Raw genomic sequence first — 19,861 nt, forward strand, 5'->3', positions numbered from 1 at the left:
ATACTTTGTTTTACAGAGAATGGGAATGTGTCTTTTTGATGTGAACTCAGTCCCCAAGACACAAACACCACCCAAGATGTTGGAAGCACAGGGTCAGCTGCAGTCAGGAAAGATGGATAGAGAAAGGAATACAGAAAGGTTCAAAGGGACATGAAGACAATCCAGAAATAGATCAACAGTTAGATAAGGGTAAAAGGGCAGGGAAGAAGAAGTGACAGAGAATGGGTGAAAGAAAGAGAGCATGATAAGAGAGACCCCCTCAGGGTGGGACAAATTTGATCCCACGCCTAGTCCCTCTCAAAACTGGTTTCAGGCGACTGTAGGGACAACCCCTGCTGGGCTCCAATCAGAATGTTCTGAATATAAATCCATGTCCCTCCACCCCGTGGCTACCTTTCTCCAATCTTCTTCTGCTCACAGTATGATGATAAAGAAGCTCTCGCCATGGCAGAGTGTGTGGGTAATGCGTCTCTAGCTACTCCCGGGCCATTAGCCACAGACCATGTGACTCTTACAATGGAGGCTGGCAGGAAGTAGAATTAACTGCTTAATATCAACACACAACCATATTCCAGCTACATCGGTACTCCCCTTCCAGCCTAATTTAATGGTATTAGAATGATAAATATAGATAATCCATGTGCTTTGACATAAGTAAATATCTCTAGTTGGACTGAGACAGGAGTATCACAACCTTGAGTTGACATGCGGTGTATCTCCATTAATGAAGAAGAGGACAGCAGTTTGCAGTGAGCCCCTTCTCTCTGAAATTAATTTAGGGACAGTTTCCCAGACACAGATTAAGCCTAGTACTGGACTAAAAAGCATGCGCAATGGCGCATGTGCAATCTCCATTGAAAGTGCTTCTTAGTTCAAGACTAGGCTGAATTCACACTGTCCCAGTGTCTCCACCCTATTTGGCAACAAAATATATCCCTTTATTTAAAAAGTTGTTGCAGATAGTAATGAGTGTAATTGGAGTCCACCTCTTGGAGTTGAAGAAAAATGGTCGCTCTGTGTCTGTGAAAAAGGTCAGATTCCCACCGTTTACTATCTCGCTGACACGGACTAGGAACACTTCACTTTGAACCATAGGGAGTTGTGGACATCACAGGGAGTACATTTTATTAACTGGGAAGGGAGCCAATATGCCCCTCAGTACTCTGTCCCCTTCATCTCTTTGTTTGTTGTCCATGCAAGGGCAAGAAACATATTTCTCTTTCTGTTAGACATGTCTTGTCCCACGTTTGAAACCCTGATAATGCATTGGTACACTTATTTATTCCAGGAATTTGTTTTTGCTTTTTCTGTTCTTTAACAATGGCTTATTTTCTGGCCACTCTTCCGTAAAGCCCAGCTCTGTGGAGTGTATGGCTTAGAGTGGTCCTATGGACAGATACTCCAATCTCCGCTGTGGAGCTTTGCAGCTCCTTCAGGGTTATCTTTGGTCTCTTTGTTGCCTCTCTGATTAATGCCCTCCTTGCCTCCTTGTGTTTTGGTGGGCGGCCCTCTCTAGGCAGGTTTGTTGTGGTGCCATATTCTTTCCATTTTTCAATAATGGATTGAATGGTGCTCTGTGGGATGTTCAAAGTTTGATATTTTTTATAACCCAAACCTGATCTGTACTTCTCCACAAGTCTGTCCCTGACCTTGCTTAGTGGTGCCCCTTGCTTAGTGGTGTTGCAGACTAAGGAGGCCATTCAGAACAGGTGTATATATTCTGAGCTCATGTGACAGATCATGTGACACTTAGATTTCACACAGTTGGACTTTAATTAACTAATTATGTGACTTCTGAAGGTATTGTTTGCACCAGATATTATTTAGGGGCTTTTACATGTTTTATTTCACCTTTATTTTACCAGGTAGTCCATTTGAGAACAAGTTCTCATTGAAAACTGCGACATGGCTAAGATAAAGCAAAGCAGTGCAACACAAACAACACAGAGTTACACATGGGATAAACAAACGTACAGTCAATAACACAATAGATAAATATATATACAGTGTGTGCAAATGTAGTAAGATTAGGGAGGTAAGGCAAAAAAATATGCCATAGTGTTGAAATAATTACAATTTATCTTCATAGCAAAGGGGTGAATACATATTCACACACCACTATTCTTTTATTTTTTAGAATGTGTTGAAACAAGTAATTTTTTCCATCTCACTTCACCAATTTGGACTATTTTGTTTATGTCCATTACATGAAATCCAACAAAATAGGAAAAACGCCAAAAGGGATGACTACTTTTGCAAGGCACTTTAAGTAGCTATTTAACTAGCTAACGTTTGCCAGCACCTCTGTCCTATCTAGCTAGCTAGGAAATGTTAGCTAACCAGCTAGTATTTGGTAAAACCTGGAACATATTTTTCAATATAGCTGGGTATCCCCTGTAATCTTTGGTAGGTAGTGATTAGTGTTAGCAAGTAATGTTAAATACTAACTAGCTATTATCATAGCAGTGAATAGCATAACTAGCTAAGCCTCAACAGTGATAATGATGATAGTACCAAGCTAGCAATGAGGAGTGTGCCCAGAAACAGCCCTCTCCCGGGGGGGGGAACTGATTTTATTCGGCCCGGAATTGGGTGTCGGACTCAACCCAGAATCAAAATGAATGACTGTCCAGAATCGGGCCAAGTACATCGGGCCATTTACCGTCTACCAGAATTCGGCCGACTTTGCCGGCGTCTTACCAAAATCACCCCAGAAGCTGCCCGATGCAAATGTAAATAAATGTATACAAAATTACCACATTTAGTCATAGTAAATATTACTATTATACATTTTATACATTCAAATTATACCATCCACAAACAAACACCATACACCTGGAGTCGCTACAGAGTGATGGGACAAGGACATAGCGGCCGGCCAAACCCTCCCCTAACTCGGACGACGCTGGGCCAATTGTGCATCGCCTTATGGGTCTCACGGTCCTGCCGGCACGGGTCTTCAACCAGCATCTGTAGAAACGCAGTTTGCACTAGGATGCACTGTCTTAGACCGCTGCGCCGCTCGGGAAGTTCCAACCACAACGTTTTTAATGCTTATCAATTGTCTTGCACAAAGTATCAAAATCCTAAATGACTACACAGGACTCTTAAATAATTTAATTTAAATGTTAATTGTATTTTTTGATGAGGAAAATATGGAAACATAAATAAATAATGAAATGTTAATTATATAAAGCAACCTGTGTAATCATCTACCAGAGAGTAGCCCCAATCGGCCAGAGCAAGTAATACATTTGGGCCAGATAACTCACACCGGTATCGGCCTGAGCTTAATCCCGAGTCCTAGTTATAAGTAATACTGCCGAAGGCGGCCCAGAATCGGGCTACATGACGTCGGCCGAGTCTGACTCTCAACTGAGTGCCCCGACTCTTGGCCGGAATCGGCTGGTGTGAGGAGCTGTAGGAGGACGGGCTCATGGAATAAATGGAATGGAATCAATGGAATGGAGTCAAACATCATACCGTTCCATTAACCATTCCAGCCTATTACAATGAGCCCGTCCTCCTATAGCTCCTCCCACCAGTCTCCTCTGGTAGAGTTATATATAGCTAGAGTGTCTGCTAAATTGTCATGAATTCTTTTTCTCTCTCACAGATTCCCAAAAGGTCTCAGACTCCAGGACGGGAAACTGTTTAACAAGAGGGAAGCAGATGAACACACAGAAGGGGGCCATGAGACCCTCTATGCTGTATTTTAAATAGTTAATCTGTTGTCAACTACTATTCTGACTTGTAATGTTAAAAAGAGGAGAAATAGAGCTCCCAGTTTAGAACCCCAAGTTAATCTGAATTACTCACTATACCAATGATAGGCTTCAGGTTAGACACTGCTATTAAAATTATATTCCCAATGTATCCTTCTATTAAATTACATTTTGATCTTACTATGTACAGTATCAGTCAAAAGTTTGGACACAGCTACTCATTCCAGGGTTTCTTTATTTTCACAATTTTCTACATTGTAGAATAATAGTGAAGTCACCAAAACTATGAAATAACACATATGTAGTCATGTAGTAACCAAAAAAGTGTTAAACAAATCAAAGTAGCCACCCTTTGCTTTGATGACAGCTTTGCACACTCTTGGCATTCTCTCAACCAGCTTCATGAGGTAGTCACCTGGAATGCATTTCAATTAGCAGGTGTGCCTTGTTTAAAGTTAATTTGTGAATTTCCTTCTTAATTCCTTTGAGCCAATCAGTTGTCTTGTGACAAGGTAGGGGTGGAATACAGGAGTTAGCCCTATTTGGTAAAAGACCAAATCCATATTATTTCAAGAACAGCTCAAATAAGCAAAGAGAAATGACAGTCCATCATTACTTTAAGACATGAAGGTCAGTTAATCCGGAAAATGTCAAGAACCTTGAAAATATCTTCATGTGCAGTCGCAAAAACAAAAGGAAAGGAAGACCCGAAGTTAATCCGAGTTACCAGCCTCACATAAAAAGTAACAGACAATTCTCAACATCAACTTTTCAGAGGAGACTGCGTGAATCTGCCTTTTATTGTCAAATTGCTGCAAAGAAACCACTACTAAAGGACACCCATAAGAAGAAGAGACTTGCTGGGGCCAAGAAACACGAGCAGTGGACATACATTAGACCGGTGGAAATCTGTCCTTTGGACAGATGAGTCTAAATGTGAGATTTTTGGTTCAAATCACTGTGTCTTTGTAAGATGCAGAGTAGGTGAACGGTGTGGTTCCCACCAAGAATAAAGATAATAGGAGATGTGAGGGTGCTTTGCTGGTGACACAGCTTTCTGCAGCGATACACAAAGGGTGGCTACATTGAACAATCAAAAATATAAAATACATTTTGATTTGTTTAACACTACATGATTCCATTCCTGACCTTCAAACTATCACGGTCACCTAATAATCCCCAGTTTACAATTGGCTCATTCATCTCCTCTCCCCTGTAACTATTCCCCAGGTCGTTGCTGCAAATGAGAACGTGTTCTCAGTCAACTTACCTGGTAAAATAATGGATAAATAAATAAATAAAATGTTATTTCATAGTTTTGATGTCTTCACTATTATTCTACAATGTATAAAATAATGAAGCATCTTTGAATGAATAGGTGTGTCCAAGCTTTGACTGGTACTGTATATTGCATGTTTGAGGAGATCATATGCTGTTATATATGTTTACAACTCATTAATAAATGGTCAGAAATTTTCCACAAGTTATAAATATTGGTAGGCCTAACACATTAATAAATGGCCAGCAGGTTTCCAGTTTCTTTAAATGTATCTTTTCAGCAGTTATACATGTTGCTAACTCTTGTTAATGGTCAGTTTATTGCCGCTTTAAAATATATTATCATTTTAGCGGATTGTTTTTTGTTGATAACTCAGTTATAAATGTTCATAGGTCTGTCACTTTAAAATAAGCTATAACCTCAGTTATAAAGGTTCATAGGTCTGTCATCTTGAAACAAGGTATACTTTTAGCAGTTTTAAATGTGGCTTAATAATTTATAGAGTTCACTCAGAGCTTAGAGATACTTATAGGCATTATGTGGTACTCATCATTATGTACATGAGAAAATATTCAACACTTTGTTAAACATGTTCAGTCAATGAATGGTGGGTATGATGACCAAAACATTCAATACTGAAAGAATACCTCCACTGTTTCACCAACTAAAGGTATTACAGTTTCCATTTCACACCAGAGCATTCACCATACTTAGACTATCATAGACAAGTGGTACGTGTGTTGATAATCTGGTAAGGGGTAATATGTTAGGAATGATGGTTAAATAATGTCCTGGATGTAAATTTGGCCAAGGCATCAGGGTTCAAAGATGGGTCAAGGCACATCATGAAAACCAACCTTGTGTTCCCATCACAAACAAATGTGGAAAAATAACTATTGTTCAACTGCGCAACTATTTAATAAGCATTTGTAAGTGCATTTATAAATGGTTAATAACTGGCAATATTTGGCAAACACTGACCAGTTATTGCACTATTTTGACCGATGTAACTGTTTATTAATGGTTTATAATCATGTTACAAATGTAATTATAAACCCTTTACAAACGGCACCTGACTGTTAACAAAACGGTACAGTATATTGTGTTTCCCTTACGGATTTACCTGTTAAAGCCTATTAGTCCCGAGACCCTAGCAAAAATCAGCCCTTACATTCAGTCTCACAAAGCATGTTGCCATTTTTTTTTCAGGACAACCAGGGCTCCTAGTAGAACACAAAGAATTTGACATTAACAGTTGCATTCATTAGTTTTATTGAGAAATGTCAAGAAAGGTCAGCCAAAGCAAAAAAAATGAAGAAGATCTATTTACATGAATACTGTATCTACCAACATTTTTTTCACAGTGGGAAATGAATATCCAACTTGTTAGTGACAACTCTGCTGCATTTTGACAGCAACTATGTGAGCTTATTACAGTATTATATACAATATGTCATGGGATTTGTATGTAGAAGAACCCCTTACCTTCTCACGACTTTGTAGCTCAAATCATTCTGAATCTACATATGTTTTTGTAAAAAGACCCCGCCCGGTGTTACGGTTTTCTTCTGGTGAAAGAGAGGCGGAACAAAACGCAGCGTGGTTATCTTTATACATCTTTAATGAAAAATGAAAATAGAACAATATACAAAACAAGAAATGTGAAAAAAATTAAACAGTCCTATCTGGTGCAACAAACACAAAGACAGGAAACAATCACACACGAAATACCCAAAGAATATGGCTGCCTAAATATGGTTCCCAATCAGAAACAACGATAAACACCTGCCTCTGATTGAGAACCACTCTAGGAAACCATAGACTTTCCTAGACAACTCTACTAAACACAACCCCATAAATCTAATAAACCCCTAGACAAGACAAGACACATAAATCACCCATGTCACACCCTGGCCTGACCAAAATAATAAAGAAAACACAAAAAACATAAGGCCAGGCCTGACACCCAGTCTCCTTTGGGATCCACCCTTGTCTCACAAACACACACTCTAGCTCAGCCCTCTTTAATCTTTAATATAAAAGAAATAGACAAATCCAATGTTACAACCCAGAAGTCTGTAGTTCAAAGACAGAATGTTTAAAAGTGGTTAGAAGTACTAAATCACACTGGCGCTACGCATTGATTTAAGGGCGTTGCATAGAGCCCCTCAACATTTTTGTTAGGTAATGGCATACTTAAAGGGTTTTACAGTAGTTTGAAGACATGCATGGCAAAATGAGTCTCTGGTTACCATGGAGATCAACTTCATACATAGCTAGCAGGTTGATGTTTTCCCATTGCAACCAGGGAAACGGAAAGCAACATTCACCAACATGCATTGATATCCATACAGAATGAAGCGCTTAAGGGACCTCATGGTGCACCCTTAACCTTTTCACTGAATTTAAGGGGGAAATTCGCCTTAAAATGTTTTGTGCAACTGACTTAAAGATAAGTGGAAAATGAACGTAGCCCTTTCCTGCAGTCAAATTACCTAGTGGTATCATGGGTGTGTAATGTAATATTTTTCATAATTAATAAACATTATTTCAAAAACGCACAGTTTTGTTATAATTCAGTCTTCTGTGATGTATATAAAGTGGCAAATTTATGCAAACTCAAAATGTAATACATTTCAACTCTCTATCTGACATGGTAATGGTGACTCACTTAACCATGTGTGTGAGGTGTATAATTTTGTTTCAAAGCAGATTTGTTTTATGCAATCAGCCTCAGAGCACAAAAAGCAGCACAAAAAGCAGTATTAAAATGTCACAGAAACTGTCTAACAAATATCTTGATAAGACATGCTATTTCATTCAAATAAAGATAACGCAGATTATGGATCGTACCTGGGTCATGTTAATCAGGGCACACACACACACAACGTAAAATGAAAAAGAGTGTTTGTTATTCGACAGGTTCAGATAGTACCTCCCCATTTTGGACAGTTTTCTTCGATTACATTTCTACTGAATGTGTGCCTGTTGTCCTCCTACCATATCTCTATCGGTGTCAGCCACTGACAAGAGTCAAAGAGCCACTAGAGGGCACTGTGAGGAGTGTCCCTTCCTTTCGCCAGATGGAATGTTATGTCATGGCGCATTAGGTGGCAGTTAAATTTCTAGTTGTAATTAATATCTTAATGTTCTCTCACTGGTACCCAGAGAAAACAGGCTTCTTTCTCACTCTCACCCTTTGCCATGGTTCGCCATTGCCAGTCTGTGGGGTCTCTGTGTCATGCTCACTTACTCAGTAACTGTAGCATAAACATGACTTTGATTGGAGGTCATCCACTCACTAGTCGTGGTGTGTGGGCTGTTTGAATTAAATGCACAATCCGTAATAGCTTCACCGTGTCTTAGCTTATCATAACCAAAAAACAAAGGACCTATTATGTTGATAGAAGACACTGTAAACAAATAAGGCATAGATTGAAGTCCTGATTTAAAAAAAAGTTATGTAATTTGATGTAAAGCGTGTTATAGCACATCAAACTATACAGCCTACTACAAGCATTTTAAAGGCCTTTTCCTCAGCGTTCGCATGAATCATATTCATGGTAAATGTGGCCTTGCTTGTTTAATTACCTTTGAAAGTTGTGTTTAATTATCTTTAAAAGTATGTTAGTGTGCCATGCTATAATGCGCACTGTAAACTTGGTGGTTCGAAGCCTGAATGCTGATTGGCTGTTAGCCGTGGTATATTGGACCATTTACCACGGGTACGACAAAACGTTTATTTTTACTGCTATAAATACATTGGTAACCAGTTTATAATAGCATTAAGGCATCCCGAGGGGGTTGTGGTATATTGCTAATATATGTATCCAGGCAATGCGCGTTGCATCGTGCATAAGAGCGGCCCTTATCCATGGTATATTGGCCATTTACCACACCCCCTCGGGCTTTATTGCTTATTATTTGGAATGAAACCTGCCCTTAGTCTTGTGGTATGTCCTTTGTTGAGCAAAACAGATACAGTATAGAATGGAATGGATATGTTATTTCTGTGTAAAATGCAATGGGATGCATTTGCTTCATTGTTTATGTCTTTGTTGGTGGCCCACTCTTTAATGGTACAGTCTAGAAGTTGAATTAAGGCACATGAAAAACTTCGTAGGGTGATAAGACTGACACACAGGGCCTGATGAAGAATTTAGAAATTGGGAGAGAGCGAAGCAAACAGAGCACTGTTGTATTAATTGCTGCTGTTTTCTTTGCCAGGTCTCCCTTGCTGAAGAAACCCTGTGTCTCAATGGGGTTTTTCTCTGTTAAATAAAGGTTAAATTAATAAAGCAAATTAACTGTAGCTGACATTGAGCACAGTCACATGCACACAATAATGTGATTATTGTGGATAGTTGGGTTGATGTAATAGTTTGCTTAAAACGTTTGCATGCTTTGCAAGAATAATCATTTCCCTCATAATCCTGTTTACATGGACACATCTGAAATCAGGCTACCAATGGGACTTGATATTTGCAGAAATTCGGCAATCAAAATAAACATTCTACCACAGTGACCATGTTATTTTTGAGTATTATTTTATAACATATAAAGTGTGTAGGTGTAAACTATTTATAAGATACATACAGTGCCTTGCGAAAGTATTTGGCCCCCTTGAACTTTGCGACCTTTTGCCACATTTCAGGCTTCAAACATAAAGATATAAAACTGTATTTTTTGTGAAGAATCAACAACAAGTGGGACACAATCATGAAGTGGAACGACATTTATTGGATATTTCAAACTTTTTTAACAAATCAAAAACTGAAAAATTGGGCGTGCAAAATTATTCAGCCCCTTTACTTTCAGTGCAGCGAACTCTCTCCAGAAGTTCAGTGAGGATCTCTGAATGATCCAATGTTGACCAATGATGATAAATACAATCCACATGTGTGTAATCAAGTCTCTGTATAAATGCCCCTGCACTGTGATAGTCTCAGAGGTCCGTTAAAAGCGCAGAGAGCATCATGAAGAACAAGGAACACACCAGGCAGGTCCGAGATACTGTTGTGAAGAAGTTTAAAGCCAGATTTGGATACAAAAATATTTCCCAAGCTTTAATCATCCCAAGGAGCACTGTGCAAGCGATAATATTGAAATGGAAGGAGTATCAGACCACTGCAAATCTGCCCCTGCAGCCATAAAAAGTTAAAATAAAATAAAAAAATGGAAAAGTGGGGCATATACTGAGATGTATACTGTATGTATTCCCCCCCTTTGCTACGAAGCCCCTAAATAAGATCTGGTTGAACCAACTACCTCCAGAAGTCACATAATCAGTTAAATAAAGTCCACCTGTGTACAATTCAAGTGGCTAATGATCTCAGTATATATACACCTGTTCTGAATGGCCGCAAAATCTGCAACACCACTAAGTAAGGGGCACCACCAAGGAAGCAGCACCATGAAGACCAAGTGGCTATCCGAAAAGGTCAGGGACAAAGAGGTGGAGAAGTACAGATCAGGGTTGGGTTATAAAAAATATCTGAAACTTTGAACCTCCCACGGAGCACCATTCAATCCATTATTAAAAAATGCATCGAAGATGGCACCACAACAAACCTGCCAAGAGAGGACCGCCCACCAAAACTCACGGACCAGGCAAGGAGGGCATTAATCAAGAGAGGCAACAAAGAGACCAAAGATAAACCTGAAGGAGCTGCAAAGCTCCACTTGGCGGATATTGGAGAATCTGTCCATAGGACCATCTTAAGCTGTACACTCCACAGAGCTGGGCTTTACGGAAGAGTGGCCTGAAAAAAGCCATGGTTAAAGAAGATAATAAGCAAACACATTTGGTGTTCGCAAAAGGCATGTGGGAGACTCCCCAAACATATGGAAGAAGGTACTCTGGTCAGATGAGACTAGAATTGAGCTTTTTGGCCATCAAGGAAAAAACTGTCTGGCGCAAACCCAATCACTTAGATCACTTAGTATGGTGGTGGCAGCATCATGCTGAGGGAATGTTTTTCATCAGCAGGAATTGGGAAACAGGTCAGATTTGAAGGAATGATGAATTGAGCTAAATACATGGAAATTCTTGAGGGAAACCTGCTTCAGTCTTCCAGGGATTTGAGACTGGGTTCGATGTTCACCTTCCAGCAGGACAATGACACTAGCATGCTGCTAAAGCAACAATTGAGTGGTTTAAGGAGAAAAAAGTAAATGTCTTGGCATGACTTAAATATTGCTGTACACCAGCAGAACCCATCCAACTGTAACGGAGTGAGTGACTGATTGCCAGGAAGTCAGGTATAGGAGAGCAGAGATGGGTGATAACAGGAGAACTTTAATATATACCCTGGCCCAAAGGCACAGAGCACAACCATGGTCACATGAACCGGATAAAACAGAACAAACAAACGTAGGTTTGAAACATAAATGTACCCCTGTCCCAGAGATTCCGTGACGTATGTCTTTATAGCCAACGTCTCCTCCTGCGACAATGGGTACATGTGACTCTTGGGAAGTGCAGCGTTTACCTGGAGATTTATCGCACAATTCCCCTGTCGATGAGGTGGTAATTTAGTCGCCCTCTTCTTACAGAAAGCGATTGCCAAGTCAGCATATTCAGGGGGAATGCGCCCAGTGGAAACCTGGTCTGGACTCTCCACCGACGTGGCACCGATGGAAGCTCCCATACACCTCCCTGATCACTCCTCGGACCAACCCTGGAGAACCCACTGTCTTCACGAAATCCTGGGAAAGCCAGGGAACCCCCAGCACCACTGGAAACGCAGGGGAATCGAGAAAGAAGACATGCGTTACCATGTCCAGTGGAACCATGGCCTCTCTGACCAACCCTGACCCTAATGGCCAACCCTGACCCTAATGGCCGGCTATCTAAGGAGTGCACGGGGAAGGAGGGGATCTATCGGCACTAGCGGAATTCCCAGCTTGATGGCGAGTCCGCGATCCATAAAGTTCCCAGCTGCACCTGAATCGACTAGCGCCTTATGCTGGGAAGAGGGAGAAAAGTCAAGGAAAAAAATACAAACATGTGGCCAGAGAAGTGTTCTGCCTGCCCTCTCGACTCCCAGACGGGCTCCTCCAGCACCGGTCAGCCGTGTGTCCTCCCCGACCACAGCTGGTGCAGGAGGAGCCTCCTCCTCCGGTACCCCTCGGCACGGCTCCCCCTAACTCCATAGGAATGGGAGCAGGAGTGCTAGGAGGTGGAACAGACAGGACCCTTTCCGAACGCCCGTGGGAAGCCAGCAGATTTTCCAGACGGTATGACATGTCTATCAGTTCGTCGAGGGAGAGAGTGCTAGCTCCCTGCGGACGTCCTCTCGGAGACTACACCGGTAGTGGTCTATCAGGGCCCTGTCGTTCCACCCAGCCCCAGCGACCAAGGTCCAGAACTCCAATGCGAAGTCCTGCACGCTCCTCGTCTCCTGCCTAAGATGGAATAGTCTCTGGATGAACTCTGGATAGTGCTCCTTTGACGAGTCTTGGCCTTTCCAGACCGCATTGGCCCACTCCAGAGCACGACCCGTCAGGCAGGAGACGAGGACACTCACACTCTCCTCCAGCCAGGTACAGCTCGAGTTGGAGCAAAAACTCCTGGCACCCAGCCGCCGCTCCATCGTACTCCCTCCGGAGCGCAAGACGAAGTGCGCCGGAGCCGGACGCAGGGGGAGGAGGAGGTGGACTCGTAGGAGGAACTGGAGGTGAAGAGAGGAGACCACTCCTCTCCCATCGGTCCATTCTCTCCATTATCTGATCCTTAGCCGATCCTATCCGATGGAGGACGGTGGTATGATGGAGAACGTGCTCCTCCATCGATGGAACGGGGGTGGCAGCTGCTCCTGCTGACTCCATTAGTATGGTGCGGGATTCTGTAACGCTCTGGGCGTAGTGGGAGCAAAGTCAGGCGCAGGAAGCAGAGAGTACAGGGTAGTGCTTTAATTGCAGACACGGCGAACATAAGCCACCCCGTGAAACAAAGGGCTCACACAAAACAAATGCCCCAAACACGGGGACTCAAACAGTCCGTAGAAAAGCCCACGAACTAAAACGCATCAACCTCAAACGTGCACAGTAGCAACACATAACAATCTCACACAAAGAGCAGAGTTAGCCTCTGAGTTAGCCTACTGGCTAACATAGCCCGACTAATCAACCTACACACAAAACAGGTGAAACCAATAAACAGAAAGGGGAAAAGGGATCAGTGGCAGCTAGTAGGCCGTTGACGACGACCGCCGAGCGCCACCCGAACAGGAAGGGGAGACACCTTCGATAGGAGTCGTGACACAACTCGAACCTTCAGCTCCCTCCACAGATTTCCTATGGGATTAAGGTCTGGAGACTGGCTAGGCCACTCCAGGACCTTAATGTGCTTCTTCTTGAGACACTCCTTTGTTGACTTGGCAGTGTGTTTTGGATCATTGTCATGCTGGAATACCCATACACGACCCATTTTCAATGCCCTGGCTGAGGGAAGGAGGTTCTCACCCAAGATTTGATGGTACATGGCCCCGTCCATCGTCCCTTTTATGCGGTGAAGTTGTCCTGTCCCCTTAGCAGAAAAACAATCCCAAAGCATAATGTTTCCACCTCCATGATTGACGATGGGGATGGTGTTCTAAAGGTCATAGGCAAAATTCCTCCTCCTTCACACACGGCGAGTTGAGTTGATGCCAAAAAGCTCCATTTTGGTCTCATCTGACCACAACACTTTGTTAGGGAAGATTCAGAATTTGTTGGTAACATATGTAAGATGTTTTATATTTATCTAATGTGTGTAAGTTACTTCTCATCAGAATGGTATTTTTGTATAATACTGTGGCGAGGTTGCAGTTATCTGTTCTATGTCAAGACTAAGTTGCATGGGCCGCTGGGAGGGGAGAGGTCAAAGTGTCATCATGTGTAAACATATCTTTTACTCCCTACCTTTTTCTAGTGGGGAAAGGAGGGTGGCAGTGTCTGGAATCATTCTCATGCTCCCTTTTATCTTAACCTATAGCCTCACTCTCCTCTCCGTGAGTTTGTATTTAGAGTGGGTTGTATCTAAATGACAATTTGATATATGCCTGTTGATATGGAGGATTGGTTTATGGTTCTGGGGTTTGGGAAAGGAGACAAAGCTGAACGATGAATTATGTCTATGCTGTCTGACTATGTGTGATCTTTGCTATAAAGGATCCCATTTTGCCATTGTGTGGGGACTCTCAACTTTTCATTAGAGATACTGAACTGTTGAAAGTCAAAATGCTATAGAGCTTATATAATTAAAGATGGACTTTTATAACTAACTCTGACTTGTGTGTTTGGTTTGCTCCCATGATTTGGTAAATAGAGGAAATTTCCACGACAACTTTCACCCTGTTGTCCTCTGAATCATTCAGATGTTCATTGACAAACATCAGACATATCTATATGTGCTTTCTTGAGCAGGGGGACCTTGCGGGCGCTGCAGGATTTCAGTCCTTCACGGCGTAGTGTGTTACAAATTGTTTTCTTGGTGACTATAGTCCCAGCTGCCTTGATCATTGACAAGATCCTCCCGTATAGTTCTGGGATGATGCCTCACCGTTCTCATGATCATTGCAACTCCACGAGGTGAGATCTTTCATGGAGCCCCAGGCCGAGGGAGATTGACAGTTCTTTTGTTTCTCTTCCATTTGCGAAAAATCGCACCAACTATTGTCACCTTCTCACGAGGCTGCTTGGCGACAGCCTTGTGTATGTCTAAAATCTTGTCCCTGACATCCTTGGAGAACTCTTTGGTCTTGGCCATGGTGGAGAGTTTGGAATCTGATTGATTGATTGCTTCTGTGGACAGGTGTCTTTTATACAGGTAACAAACTGAGAGTAGGAGCACTCCCTTTACTAGTGTGCTCCTAATCTCAGCTCGTTGCCTGTATAAAAGACACCGGGGAGCCAGAAATCTTTCTGATTGAAATGCGAATCAATTTCTCCTGATTGACAAAATATCTTGTTTAAAACGGGAACGTTTTTCATCCAAAAATGAAATACTGCCCCCAGAGGTTCAAGAAGTTAAGGACTCAGAATAGCCTAGAACATATCAATGGTAAAATAATATCGTACAACACCCAGTTAACAAAAATGGTCTCACTCCTACAGACATTAAGTCACATTGCCATGACTTGCTATATAAAGCAGACAGAGAGGCATTGAATCATTAATTTACTGTTCAATTGAACGTAAGAATGGGCAAAACGAGTGACCTAAGCTTTTTGAGTGTGGTATGATCGTCTGTGGCAGGCGCCGGATCCAGTTTCTCAAAAATGCCCACCCTCTTGGGCTCTTCACGCATGACCGTGTTTAGGGTTCACCGAGAATCGTGAGACAAACGAAAAACATCCAGTGGCAGTCCAGTGGGGGAAAAAAACTCAGCTCATTGATGAGAGAGGTCGAAGGAAAATGGCAAGAATCGTGCAACCTAACAGGCCGGCCACATACAGACAAATAATGGCACAGTACAAAGTGGTTTGCAGAACGGCATCTCGGAATGCACAACTCGTCAACTTGCCTGGTCCAGCGAATACTGTTGTGTCATGCTGATGGCAGATTCAGGATTTGGAGTGAGCAGCAGGAGTCCATGAACCTATCCTGCCTTTTGTCAATGGTACAGGCTGGTGGCGTTGGTGTACTTATGTGGGGAATGTTTTCCTGGTACATGTTCAGTCCCTTGCTACTAATTGAGCAATGAAAGTTTTCGAAACCTTGCAGAATCCATGCCCCGAAGAATTCATGCTATTCTGGAGGCAAAGATAGGCCCTACCCGGTACTAGATGGGTGTGCCTAATAAACTGACTGGTGAGTGTATGTCGAACACTTTATTCACAAAAACTATTGTGTATAGAACTGTTGCAAGGACTTGAGGAATTGTTTTAATGTGAATGTTTTGCTAAGGTTGTCAACCTCATAAACGCTAATTAATCATAAAACAGGGAGATGTGGCCTACACACAACAGCTGGCCGGACTGTCCAGTGACCCTTTTCAGGAAACTTGGCATATGTCGCGGGTCACTACTTCACAGAAGAGCCGTTTGAAAGTAAATTTTCTTTTGGCATGAATGCCTTCTCAAACATGTGAACTTGCATGTTCCTTTAATAACAAACTTCTATGCAAATAAAATAGATAAATTACTAGCCTGGTTGGTTTTGTCACGGAATAATACAGCGACCTTCCCGCTAGCCATGATTAGCTGAGATAATGAGTGGGCTGTAAATGTCAAGAGATGAGATTGGATTGGACTGAACCGTATAGTACGCTTCTGTCTATTTGAGCTGGTCAGTATGTCTAGGTAATCCTGTCTAACGTGGCTTTAAACATTTTTATCACGTAGTAAAACTGCATAAGTTTTGCTCTCCACTTTCTGGAAGACTGAGTTGTGAAATCAGTGAAAACTGAGTATGATAGCTAAGGAGTGATCATAACAACATACAGGAACATACTGGCCCTGAACAAACTTGATTTGACATATCCTGAGAATGCATTCATTGTAGCTGGGGATTTTACAAGGCTAATCTGAAAACAAGACTCCCTAAATTCTATCAGCATATCGATTGTGCAACCAGGGATGGGAAAACCCTGGATCATTGTTATTCTAACTTCTGCGACGCATGTAAGTGTTACGTCCTGACCTTAGTTCCTTTTTTATGTCTCTATTTTGGTTTGGTCAGGGCGTGAGTTGAGGTGGGAATTCTATGTTTTCATTCTGTTTTGTTCTGTGTGTTGTATTTCTATGTGTTTGTCCTGGTATGGTTCCCAGTCAGAGGCAGCTGTCAATCGTTGTCTCTGATTGAGAACCATACTTAGGTAGCCTGTTCCCACCTGTGTTTCTGGGTAGTTGTTTCCTGTTTTTTTCACCTTACAGGACTGTTTCGTGACGTTCACTCTCTTTGTTGTTTTTTGTCATTTAGTGTTCAGTTAATTTCATTAAATTTACTATGAACACTTACGCTGCGTGTTGGTCCGATGATTCCTATTCCTCATCATCAGACGAAGAGGAGAGCCATTAAAATAAGGCCCTCCCCCGCCCTCCTTTCGGGAAAGCTGACCACGACTCCATTTTGTTGCTCCATGCCTAAAGACAGAGACTAAAACAGGAAGCTCCCGCGCTCATGTCTGTTCAACGCTGGTCCGACAAATCTGATTCCACGCTTCAAGAGTGCTTCGATCACGTGGATTGGGATATGTTCCGCATATCCACTGCTTTTAACCAGGGCAAGGTGACCGGAAACATGACCGAATACAAACAATGTAGCTATTCCCTACGCAAGGCAATCAAACAAGCTAAGCGTCAGTATAGACACAAAGTAGAGTTGCAATTCAATGGCTCAGACACAAGAGGTATCTGGCATGGTCAACAGTCAATCACGGATTACAAAAAGAAACCCCATCGCGGACCAGGATGTCTTGCTCCCAGACAGACTAAACAACTTTGAGGACAATACAGTGCCACTGACACGGCCCGCTACCAAAACCTGCGGTCTCTCCTTCACTGCAGCCGACGTGAGGAAAACATTTAAACGTGTTAACCCTCGCAAGGCTGCAGGCCCAGACGGCATCCCCAGCCCCTTAGAGCATGCGCAGACCAGCTGGCTGGTGTGTTTACGGACATATTCAATCAATCCTTATCCCAGTATGCAGTTCCCACATGCTTCAAGAGGGTCACCATTGTTCCTGTTCCCAAGAAAGCTAAGGTAACTGAGCTAAACGACTACCGCCCCGTAGCACTCACTTCCGTCATCATGAAGTGCTTTGAGAGACTAGTCAAGGACCATATCACCTCCACCCTACCTGACACCCTAGACCCACTCCAATTTGCTTAACGCCCCAATAGGTCCACAGACGACGCAATCGCAACCACACTGCACACTGCCCTAACCCATCTGGACAAGAGGAATACCTACGTGAGAATGCTGTTAATTGACAACAGCTCAGCATTTAACACCATAGTACGTACCCTCCAAACTCGTCATTAAGCTAGACCCTGGGTCTCGACCCCGCCCTGTGCAACGGGGTACTGGACTTCCTGATGGGCCGCCCCGAGGTGGTGAGGGTAGGTAACATCTCCACCCTGCTGATCCTCAACACTGGCACCCCGCAAGGGTGCGTTCTGAGCCCTCTCATGTACTCCCTATTCACCCAAGACTGCGTGACAAGGCACACCTCCAACTCAATCATCAAGTTTGCTGACGACACTACAGTGGTAGGCTTGATTACCAACAACGACGAGACGGCCTACAGGGAGGAGGTCAGGGCCCTTGGAGTGTGGTGTCAGGTAAAAAATAACCTCACACTCAACGTCAACAAAACAAAGGAGATGATCGGGGACTTCAGGAAACAGCAGAGGGAGCACCCCCCTATCCACATCGACGGGACAGTAGTGGAGAGGGTAGTAAGTTTTAAGTTCCTCGGCGTACACATCACGGACAAACTGAATTGGTCCACCCACACAGACAGCGTGGTGAAGAAGGCGCAGCAGCGCTTCTTCAATCTCCAGAGGCTGAAGAAATTCAGCTCGTCACCAAAAGCACTCACAAACTTTTACAGATGCACAATCGAGAGCATCCTGTCGGGCTGTATCACCGCATGGTACGGCAACTGCTCCGCCCACAACTGTAAGGCTCTCCAGAGGGTAGTGAGGTCTGCACAACGCATCACCGGGGTAAAACTACCTGCCCTCCAGGACTTCTACACCACCCGATGTCACAGGAAGGTCATTAAGATCATCAAGGACAACAACCACCCGAGCCACTGCCTGTTCACCCCGCTATCATCCAGAAGGCGAGGTCAGTACAGGTGCATCAAAGCAGGGACAGAGAGATTGAAAAACAGCTTCTATCAAGGCCATCAGACTGTTAAACAGCCACCACTAACATTGAGTGGCTGCTGCCAACATACTGATTCAACTCCAGCCACTTAAAAAATGTATCACTAGCCACTTTAAACAATGCCACTTAATATAATGTTTACATACCCTACATTACTCATCTCAAATGTATATACTGTACTATATACCATCTACTGCATCTTGCCATCTTTATGTAATACATGTATCACTAGCCACTTTAAACAATGCCACATATGTATCCTTCCCCTTCATTACTCATATGTATATACTGTACTCTATACCATCTACTGCCTCTTGCCTATGCCGTTCTGTACCATCACTCATTCGTATATTTTTATGTACATATTCTTCATCCCTTTACACTTGTGTGCATAAGGTGGTTGTTGTGAAATTGTTAGGTTAGATTGCTCGTTGGTTATTACTGCATTGTCGGAACTAGAAGCACAAGCATTTTGCTACACTCGCATTAACTTATGCTAACCATGTGTATGTGCCAAATCAAATTGGATTTGATTTTGAGATGGAGAAAACACCTGTCTCCAGATGACATCTTCAAACTATGGGCAACCATGACATTTGTGACAGGAGACGCGTCCATCAATGATGTATTTGGGTAAGGTAGTCTAGCTAGCTATATTTTCAGATATTACACATCTCATTTTGAGAGAAAATTGTTTAATTTCAAGTTACAGTGTACTGTTAGCTATCTATATAACGTTATGTGTTTGATCTTAATATTCCTATGTCAGAGCCATTTGCTTGCCTATTTATAGCCGATTGTTAGCGAGCTAACATTGAACTTGGTTGGTTATTTGCGCCACCCGGGAGTCACAACTTGGTATGAATTTTTAACTGTTACTTGAACTTGTATTATATATACATCCTTGACGTCGAGTTATCAGGAAAGGACAGACAATCTCCTAAGAATGACAGCGTATTTCAACGTATCCACTCTACAACACTATGACCAGAAAGATTTTTCAAAGAACAATGGCAATCTCTGCTCGGCAAACCAG

This window comes from Oncorhynchus kisutch, linkage group LG2 (genome assembly GCF_002021735.2).
Source record: "Oncorhynchus kisutch isolate 150728-3 linkage group LG2, Okis_V2, whole genome shotgun sequence".
In the NCBI taxonomy this organism is placed as follows: Eukaryota; Metazoa; Chordata; class Actinopteri; order Salmoniformes; family Salmonidae; genus Oncorhynchus; species Oncorhynchus kisutch.